Consider the following 11,221-nt stretch of genomic DNA (forward strand, 5'->3'; position numbering starts at 1 on the left):
AAGAGATCCTTGTCTCAAAGGGTCTATCCTCCTTTTTATCTGTCTGCCTATATTATGGATTCTGTTTGTCTTATATCTGAATTCCCTATTATGGGTTGGAAATAGACTACCCAAGACCCATTTCCCATCCATGTTTATCATAAGGTCTTATGGGATTCCCAGTTTACCCCTCACTTTTACCAGATTTGCCATGGGCTTATTTTGCCCCTATATAGAATGATATATGATAAGGACCCCCAAGGTGCTCTCCCGAGGCCCAAATTGACATCATCCCCATCGCGAGATGGTTTGGGGAAGAATGGTTTACTTACATTAGATTTTTTGGAAGCACTGTACCTCCACATGTCCTACCCCTATATGTCCCTGATAAACTTTTGGCCCGGGAAATCGCTTATCAAACCTGTTCTGAAGGCGACCTGACCAAAGACCTAAAGGACAAGAAGAAGGCCATATGGCCTCAATTTCCCGTAACTTGTGGGGCCTTCTCTTTGTTCGATGTAGGACACGCTTTTGGCGAAGTGGAGAATGTGACGTGTCTTCAATTATTTAAGTTCCCAGCGAGGCCATTCGACCCAAATAATGTGGCCCAAGAATTCACAACGAACGTCAAGATAAGAGTGTTCTCTGGAAAGAAAGATCCGTTTGATGATCTTTTTCAGAGTAAAAGTTTGCTCAAAGAAATTTTGCAGGAAGCTCAGTCGAGGTTGTCTCCAGATGACCTCCAAAAATTCACGTTATATAGAGAAAGAAGGCTGGCCAGTATTCCACTAGAGAGGCTACGACTACCTACTAGAGAACCAACTCCAAGCATCAGCCTCAGCGAAAACTCCAACACTTCCAGATCTAAGTCCAATGCCACGCAAGAAGTATCTGAGCATCCTGAAGAGTCTGTTCACGACCAAGGAAAAAAACGAAGAAACAACCAAAGACACAGCTCAGTCAAGTGCAATGTCTCAGCAGCAAGTTAGCGCCTCATCACCAAGAGATGTCCCCCCTCCTGTCATCGAAGCACCACTTGTCACGACAGAGCTAGATAAAGAGTGGGAAACCTTCAATGAATTGATCAATCTTGAAGGGAAAGTCCCGAAAACACCTGTGAATAATACACAGGTGGTGCAAGAAGTCGTTTCGACCATGGTCAGTAGTGCCACAGAAGCTGAACACCTTCCTATCGCTCCAACCTCAGAACTTCTACTTAACGTAGAAGAAATTCCCCCACTGGATGTATTCTATAGTCCCCAACACAAAGCAGTTGTAAGGAGACAGAGAAAGAAAAGAAAGCTTGGAAATACACTGTCTCAAGAGGCTGAACATTTGGACGTCTTATGGAAAGACCCCAATAATAATCCGACTGAAAATCTTACGAAGTTGTCTCAGATTGCAGGAGCGTATGCTTCTGCAACTATTGATAAGGCCTCTGAAGTTCAGCAACTATTAAAGGAACAAGAAAATCATATACAACTACTACAACAACAGTTGCAACAAGCCAACGCGAACACTGAAGCTTCCAGACAGCTTGAAAAGCTACAGGAAGACTTTCAACGGATGCAGATAGGCTATCAAAGGAGTCTCGAAGAAAAATAAAAACAATTGCAGACTTTGCAAGAAACGCATAAAGATGAGCCTAAGCTGGCAGAGTTTATCTCAGAATCTATCGGCTTGAACGAGCAACTACTGCAGCAACAGGAAGAGTTGTGACATAAAATATCACAGTGGAGTCACTATTGTGCGCTGAGCGACAAAATCACCAGTCAAGTGGTGGATTTGCGAAGCGACTATGATCAGAACGACAAGAGGGTGACAGAATATTTGACTTGGCAAGATGATGAGGAAGGGAAAAGAGCAGGTGCACCCAGGATTAATGAAAATAATAAAGAGTTTCTCTTTAATAAATGGGACGATCAAATCACGCGGGCGGAGCAAGCAACAGAGACAGCAGCGACACAGGCAAGCATTCTTATCGACTGTGTAAATGAGAATTTACACAGGGAAAATTTAATAGCAGAGACCACCCCGGGGAACCTACCAAACAAGTTGCAACTGGAAACAGAATGGAGGCAGAAAGCACAGGCAAAAGGGAAAGCAATCCAAGCATTGGTCAGGTTGAATTGGGAATGTTACTGGACGTATTTGGTTAAACCGCACAGCCAATGGATGACGGTGAAATGCATTACAAACGCAGTCGAGAAGTTAGCGCCAGCTCTCGTAGATGCCGTTTTCGCAGCCCAGCTCAGCGCAGAAATCAGTCAGCCAACTCTTCTCAAGCCTATGCTGGACACTTGCAACTTTAAAGACCAAGCTCATAAGTGATTTCATTTAGAATGTTGTTTTTTCTCTTTTTACTAGATTAGAAAAAGGACGGTCATTTGAAAACCGTATCCTAAAATTTTGTAATGATACTATTATTAGAATTAGGAAGTAGTATTTTAACCCTTCTCATTGCATTGGAGAAGGGTCCAGAAATTTGTCAAAAACTTGTCCTCGGAACATGCACTTCTGCACCCTCAGAGGAGGTTTTGATGAATGGAAGGATCGAGATTTATTTATGTTTGCATTTTAATGTCTGCTACTGATGTTGTACTTCTGTACTCTTAGTAGGCATTAGAAATAAGTAGAGATAAAACATTATTGCTTGAGGTTTATGAGTGAAAATCAGTCATAAATGGTACTTTTATCTCTTGACGAATTTCTGCTTATATTCTTAGAGTGATATGCAGTTTTAGTTGCTTATATGTTGATGTATGAATGTTTGGGTTACCATTTGGCACTTTTGTACGGTGGAATCATTTGTTTGTGTTTGACATATGAATAACTTATTATGCGATATGCTATTCACAACTGTTTTGCCTAACTTTTTATGCAGAATGGTTCATCTTAATTGGTTTATATTCTTATGATAGCTGAATGATCTTTATTACCAGTTATTGTTCGAAATCTTTTTAGATCGCATAATAAAGAAGATATATCCCGGGTTAGCGTAGATTAGATGTGTTGTTTTCATTAGATTACAATAGCATAGAGTCAGTTTACAAGTTAGATTTGAGTTAGCTCTAAAATACTTCTAGAATCAGCATAATCAAACTCTACACACACACATCCTTTAGATTGGGAAGCTGGTCGCATTAACCCCAGTCAGACCCACTACACCAAACAGGTAAGGAGCCGCCAACCAGGTTCCGGACCGGGTGGGTATCCCCCTTGTTATTGACCCGATTTCCGGGCCCTCAACAGATTCATCGGCATGGTTCGAAACGCGTCGAAAAATGATATTCCATGTGATTTTCGCCAATAAATCTCTCACAAACTTTGCTTAATTTCTAAAATATTCATTAAAATAAATTAAACATTCGCATCTTTTGATATCAGAATTAGCATCTCTTGGAATTCTTTTTTGTAAGTTAAACATGCGCTTCTCTTGTAATTGCTTTTAATTACATGGATATGTTTTTAATTTGAATGAAAATAATGAATATTCTTAAATCAAATCTTTATCACTTTAAGTGGGTTTTTTCAAATACTTATTAAAATAAAATGGTAATATTTATTTAATTTTTAAAATGTGTAATAATAAAAATATGTTATTTTATTTTAATTTTTTTTTTAAATTAATTTTTCAAAATATTTATTAAAATAAAATAATAATAATAATTGCATAAAAAGATGATAGGTGTTAATTTTATTTTATTTTATTTTATTTTTTAATTCAAATTTTTAATATTGAAATTTGTTTTTATTAATAAAATTACAAAATTTTTTCTAGATAATAAAATTGTAATATAATATCACATTAAAATATATAACATATAAATAGTAATCATTAATTAAGATCTATTTTATCATATAAATTAAAATAATGATTCCCTAACTATATTTAAATCTAATTAATATGCACACAAAATTTAATACTTATAATATAACAAGATTCTTAACTAAAAAATTTATAATATAATATCACTTTAAAATATATAACATATACATAGTAATAATTAATTAAGATCCATTTTATCATATAAATTAAAATAATGATTCCCTAACTATATTTAAATTTAATTAATAAGCACATAAAAATTTAATACTTACAATATAAAAATATTCTTAACTATGAATATTCACTCTCATTTGACCATGGATATTTTGAACTTTTAAATAGCTTTTGGTACAATACCATGAGCCAATTCCATGACTTATCAATACCACATGCTCAAAAACCACAATTCATTTCAAAATCAAAATATTTTATTTAAATTTTTAAATTTAAACATAAGTTGTTACAATAAACTTATAATATAACAAGATTCTTAACCATGAATATTCACCCCATTTTACCATGGATATTATTAACTTGTAATAAACTTTGTTACAATACCATAGGACACTATTATGGTTTATCAATACTACTTTCCCAAAAACCATAGCTCATTTCAAAATCAAAATATTTTATTTTAATTTTATTTTATAACATTTTTAAAATCAAATCTAAAAGCAAAAATTTATGAGGAGATGTTGTAGTGGTGTAAATGTTTATAAACATTTACATGTGCGTTCAACTAAAAAATAATAAGAAGTTGAAATTAATTTCCTAGAGAGACGTTCTCCAGCTTACTATGTAGAGATGTTGTAATGTGGGCTCAATAAAACATTTCATCTTGGTCAAATTACATAAAACTAAAAATAAAATATAAATTAATCATTATAACTAATTATAATTATAATTAATAATAAAACCAACTTAGATCCATCTACCAACAGTCGAGAGATTTTAAGAGACATCAAATTTCTTGAGATGCAAATCTCTTTTAGAGTGAAAAGATATTTGATCCACGAACTCGGTAAATCCATAGTTAGGATGAATCTTAGCTAGTTATATATTTTTAAAAATATTGTTAGGATAAAAATATCTCTATTTAACAAATAACTCAAAACAACTCATTCTCATTATTAGAGAAATATTATATGAAAATTTAAAAGAACGTTATTTGTAAATGTAGTTTTGCAATCATATCATAAAGGAAAAGTAAAAGTTAGCAAGTTATTAACCAAATGTTACTATATTGAAAAAAGGCTATAATAACATACAAAGAAACTGAGAGAAATACCAAGACAAACATTATCAATATCGTGAGTATTAAGGCTCATGGGGCTTTCAATAGAGGGTTATTGGGTGTAATGTACCATTAGTTCAAAATTTATGGGTAATCTACCATCTTAATTTAAAAAAAATATTTTAAGTGTTAAATTCAATGACCATGATATGTTCTAGACATGAGGTAGTACGATGATTCATATTCTCTTTCATAGAAATGACTTATATTTAAATAATATGTAGGGAGATTTAATTTTTTATTAAGCACGATGAATTTTTAACTCGTCAAAATAATGTAGACAAGCCCTATGATCAAACCTACAAGGTACCTCTATAATTGTAATAGTATATCTAGCGGTGCATAGGCTAGATATACAAATAACTTATGACTTAAGTAAGAATTGAGATGTCCCAAACCCACAAAAGTGGACTCTATTCTAGGGGGCACCTATTCTTAGAGCCTCATCACATCTAGCCAACATGTCCTTCTGTGAGAAATGAAATGAGGTGGAGAGGATAACAGGACATTTTCCCAACCACCCAGGTTAAACTCATGAGATGTGGGGGACATAGTTATTGATTGATTGTGATAAAAAATATATGTGTAAATTTTTTCCATTAATATATTTCCTCAAATGGCCACATTTGTTAGTGAAATTGACTATTTCCCTCTTAGAGAGCTTTAACCACCTAAAAACATTGGTGTTATGATATTTGATTTGGTTGTGTGAGTGACTAATTAAAATTGTACATCATATATGGAAATACTATGTTTTGTTGAATATGGTAACAAAGCTCATTTGAAGATCCCATTGTTGACCAATATATTAAACATGTATCATCCTATGCTGGAAATGTTTTCTAGGCTTTTACTATGTTTATGCTTTTTTGGGTTGAGAAAATCATCCCACTGCATTTTGTTGGACACTTAATCTATTAAGATTGGTGTGGAGGAATGTGAACTACCATTGGGAGTCCAAGAGACCACTTGGAAGATGACAACCAAGGGTCATTGAGATATGTATTTATGTGTATCATATTGTTAATTGAAGGAATTGCACATTTATCAAATTTGTCTTTCAAATTTGCATATTCTAAAGTGGTATCAAAGTAGACAAATTTCGACCCTACTCAAGTTTGAACCATTAGTTTTCTGGAATTCGGGTCTGTGAACCACAAGTTTGGTGGTCTTCCTTTTGCAATCCTAGTTTTCCTTCATTCTTGTCACTATTATCCCAGCATTGATTCTCTAGAAACCATGGAAGCATGTCTATCCTTCTATTGTTAGTGCACTCTTTCAATCATTATATAAATACATGCAGTCCCTGGCTTTGTTTCATGAGCACAAACAATTTATGTGGTTTTGGTAGCTCACTAATGCTAACACAACATTTCCATGAGTTCTCCTCACCTCCACCTTGTCTTTTGTTCCTTTATGAGTTGTCAGATTGCCTTAGTTTCAGACTCATGGGCACTCTCTAGCAGTGATTTTCTCTACCCTTATAAAAATGCACATATGCCACTAGGAGTTATTCCCACTACATGCCTTCCATTACTGTGTGTACAAAAGCACCTTTGACGCTAAAACCATTTCCTCTACTCAAACCCATCACACTCTTCCAAAACCATATCCATTCTTGTATGCAAGTTTGTCATTGAATGAGTAGTTAATCCACCAATGTGTTGCTAGGGTAACGTATTCCTGCTTGCTTGAGTGTTTGTAAGCTACGGTTTTGTGGTCCTCAACCAAATATCTTTGTTCTCCTCACCTCAACTTGGACTATCAAAGTTTTGAGTGCATGCCTATGGCATCTCAAAATTTCAATTTTCCCTCTATTTTTACAATCTTGCATGCTCGTTTGTAGTTTGAAACCCTCAAGTTTTACCTTTCTATAATCGATGGATCATTTGATGTGGTTGTGTCCCACACATTTCAACTTTTACCTAGTTGTAATCAATGGATAGTTTGATGTGGTTAACACCCACACATTGCATTTCTTATGTCATGGAGAGGTAAATCACTAAGAGGATGTGTTGGATGTTGTAGTATCACAATACAAGGTAGCATAAAATTTTTGTTGTATATTTTTGTGTTAGGGATGTGTGTTCCGTACCGCATCTAGAAGACCTAGCTCAAAACATAATTGTATATGCAATGGAGAATATTGTATTGAGGTCAAAGCCGAGATATCTAGCCATGTCCATGAAGGGATGAGTAACTTTGATGGATATGTAAGGTAAGATTTATGCTAATGTTGTTGTGTCATATGCTACAAATTTGGAGCACTAAGTTTTTCCACAATTTAAGATTGTCAAAAACTTTTTATAGTGGTAGTTTTGATAAATGGGCCAGTGATAAGTATGGATTTTCACATAGGGCCATCACGCTCCTACAAATTTCATTGGAATTGTGGCTTTGGATCTAAAATGCTTGTTGAGTTACTGGCATTATGGGGGATCCTGCATTGTGCCACATGGCTTGGTCTTCAGGAGCTCACTGTTTTTGGAGATTCCAAGTCGGTAATTGAGTGGGAAAACATGAGAGGCACCCTCTTTTCCCCTTCTCTGGAGTCTTGGAAATCTAGAATTATAGCCTTGATTCAGGAATTCCACATCTTAATTATTTCCCACATCTATCATTCACAAAATGATGACGAAGATTGTTTATTGAAGGTAGGTTGTTCTTTACGACTGATTGGATATCCTACCAGTCTTTTGACACCGGCATCCTACAATAATAAGGTCAAATTCAAATTTAAGATCTCTACTTTTCCTGGTGGACTTGAACACTGGATGTTTCTCTCTACATCTGTTTGCACGATTCCCTGTATCATCAACTTTCCCATTTTCTCTGGATCGTTGGAGGCTTTCAAATCCACTTTTTAGTTTTGTATCGATGATCATCTTTCACCTATGTCGATTTTTGTTTGGAATAATCTCATCACTGTGCTAGCGAATCATCACAAGGATTTCTAAGAAATGAAGTTCCATGTTTATATGTTACATATAGGATTGAAGTCTATCTTATCAACATACTCTATTTTCAGTCGAAATAATAATACAAGTTTTCTATTTGTAATCGCTTTAATAGAAAGAGTTTTTTCTAATTGGAAAAAAAGTATGGATATACTAAACTTCTCCTTCTCAAAAGTTATTCAAAATAACATGAATCCTTTGTCTAAGGCACAATTTTCTTTGCAACGATGTCCATTTCCTATGCATACATTTATCACAATCCACTCTATCAGTTGGGGATTTTGAGTTCGGTGCCGAGAAAACTTGGGTTTCTGTCTACATGACCCTGTCTACAACCTGACACTCTCTTCGATCTTAGAGTTGATTTCCAAGCAAAAATTTGCTTGGAGCTCAACCTCTTGAGTTGCAGTCATAATGAGAATTGCGCCTTGTTAAATGTTCAACTAGAGGATAAATTGTTGGAGTAGCTAGACAGAGTCCATTTATGCCTTGACTAAAGGCCTACATACCAATTAAGTGCAATCAAAGTCTACAACATCTGATCTAATGATGATTTTGTGGGTTTGACTGATCTATGGAATTTGAGATTAAGAATTGTGCAAGAAGTAGGTCAACCTACTCACCGTCCTCTTAGCAACCTGCTCCAAACTCTTTTGTTGGAAGACCTTTCTTCCATTTTTAAGTGTCTATCTTGTGTGTTTACTGGTTTCAAAATTTCAATGCCTCTATTTAGGAAATTAATCTACTTCACTTCTGTTTGTGCACATAAATAAACCATGTCAAGAATAGAGACACAAAGTCAACCCGAAAATTTATATTCAAAATAGTTTCACCTGCAAATGTAGTTATTGATACTAAAGAAAAATTTAGATAAATTAATGATGGAAAAGGATATATAAGCAACCTGGTTCTACAATCAATGAGAAAGATTTCCCATATCCCCATCAATCACCTCATGTATGTTATTTTCCTGTAAAATTGAAAAAGGGTTCATGCATGTCCCCCCACCTCAAAAACTTGTGTAGGATGTATTGAATTCATGTTCAAGGAAGTGAGGGATTGCTACAATCTATCCATCTAGATATTTTTAGTAAAGATCTTCCTGGTGATGAAATTTTGATCAATATGATATTTTTACCAAACAACTTGAGACATAGATTTACTGTAGAGATATATATCTAATTGTTTATTACCAAGTGTGTAATCGGTGGCTAGATTTTGGTTTCTTCTAACACTTATTTTGAATTGCATTTTTGGTTGAAGTAGACATATTTAATTTGCTAAGTTTGAGTTGTTGAGAAAATGGCCAGATTTGATGAGTTTGAGTTGTTGAGAAAATGAATAGACTTGATGAGTTATTAGAGTTACCAAATACTCTAATAGTATCTACTATGGACGATACATTAAAAATTTGCATAGACTTTTTCATTGATATTCACATCTGTTTACAAAATGTACAAGTTAAAATTGAGTTTCTGTAGCTTGAATCTCAGATTCAACAATATGAACTACAGTAGAAGAGTCAACATTTTGAATTGGTTCATGTTTAGAATAAATCCATTTTTTAGTCTAAAATTCACTCCCATCAACAACCAACAGTTGATCAAATTAGTGAGGCCACTTTAGAAGCAAATTTACATGAAGATGCAAAAGTTATGCTTGCACTTTCCAAGCCCGTCATCAGACCTTGGGAATAACGTATCAACAAAAAGAACAAAACTAGTCTCATATATGAAAATGACACATTCTTTTGACATTCCAGAGTACTCTAACCCCATCATGTTTCAAAGTGTTGGGTTTCTTCACGAAATTTCATATTCTTTTGCTCCTCTTCTATAGCCATTTCAAATTGTTATATGAATTTAACGTGTTGTTTTCTTGTGTATCTTCTTGGTGAATGGAAAGGATTATTGCATGTATTCATGGGTTGGTTTTCCGTTCATTATAGGCTTATGAGGCTTGTAGCTTTCTGAACTGCGTGAGCCTAACATTTGTTTAGTTGGCTACAATGAAATTGAATGGACACATCTTTGTGTATGAGTTATGAAATTGCAATGAATTGGTTAATAAGACTCGTTTAAATATTATTAAGTACAAGAGGGATAGTTTTATATATATATATATATATATATATATATATATATATATATATATACCCAAAATGGGATGGACTAAGACTTGTTGAAAGCTCAGAAGAGATATACACAATGTTAAAGCTAAGGAAGGATAACATTTACACACACACATACACACGCATATAAATATAACTTCCTACATATTCACATGTTGGGTACAGGCCTTGAAAAACTTAGGAGGGATGGCCAAGAAGGTCTTTCTAATACTCTGGTATGATTATAGACTATGTTGAAGGCCTAGGAAAGGGTCCCTCTTAAGTAGATTATTAGTTGTCAGGTGCTAAGGGAGAAGCCCTTGAAAAACCACCATATCAAAGCCTTGTGCATATTAATGCGCATATGCATTGAGCGTGATTGAATTTTGATAATCTAAGGACTCGGGCACCAAGCCCTAACAGGGCCTATGCCATAGAACTATTGTGACCGAGTTCTATTACATGTTATTTTGTCTCATTAGGAAAATCACCATTGGTTTGGATCTTTCACTATCCATCAATTTGTTCCAAAGAGACCCCTTGCAAGTTTGTAATCCAAGCTATCCCAAAGAGAATGCAATTCCTAGATCCCAAGGCTCAAAAACCTATTTTTGGCTTCCTACGTAGTTCCCTAGTCCATTTTTGTGCATACACAGAAGATTCCATTAGAAACTGCACACAAGGATGCTCTGTCTGACACTATGTCCCGCGCACATGACTTAACACATGTAAAAATAAAAGTAAAGTCTAGAAGCATTATTAGTCAATTTTTTCCCAACTAACAAGCTTCAAATGGATGCCTATTTAGCCCCAATCCCTTCCATCATGGAGTTACTTCCCTCTCATTGTGGAACCCATATCCCACCATATGTGGATCTCATCCCTTAGGAAATGGATCCCAAACTTCCCCCTCTTGGCCTATAAAGCTAACATAGGCCTGAGGATTGAAGAGGAATGTTGGAAATAGGCTTATGTTTCACAAATAAGGTTTGGAGGCTATTCATTCAAGGCGAGGGTTGGAGATTATGAGAAGAGGCTTGTGACATAAAGGC

The sequence above is a fragment of the Pinus tabuliformis genome, chromosome 7, assembly GCF_031772625.1.
Source record: "Pinus tabuliformis cultivar Carrire ecotype Pingquan chromosome 7, CPIR1, whole genome shotgun sequence".
NCBI lineage: Eukaryota > Viridiplantae > Streptophyta > Pinopsida > Pinales > Pinaceae > Pinus > Pinus tabuliformis.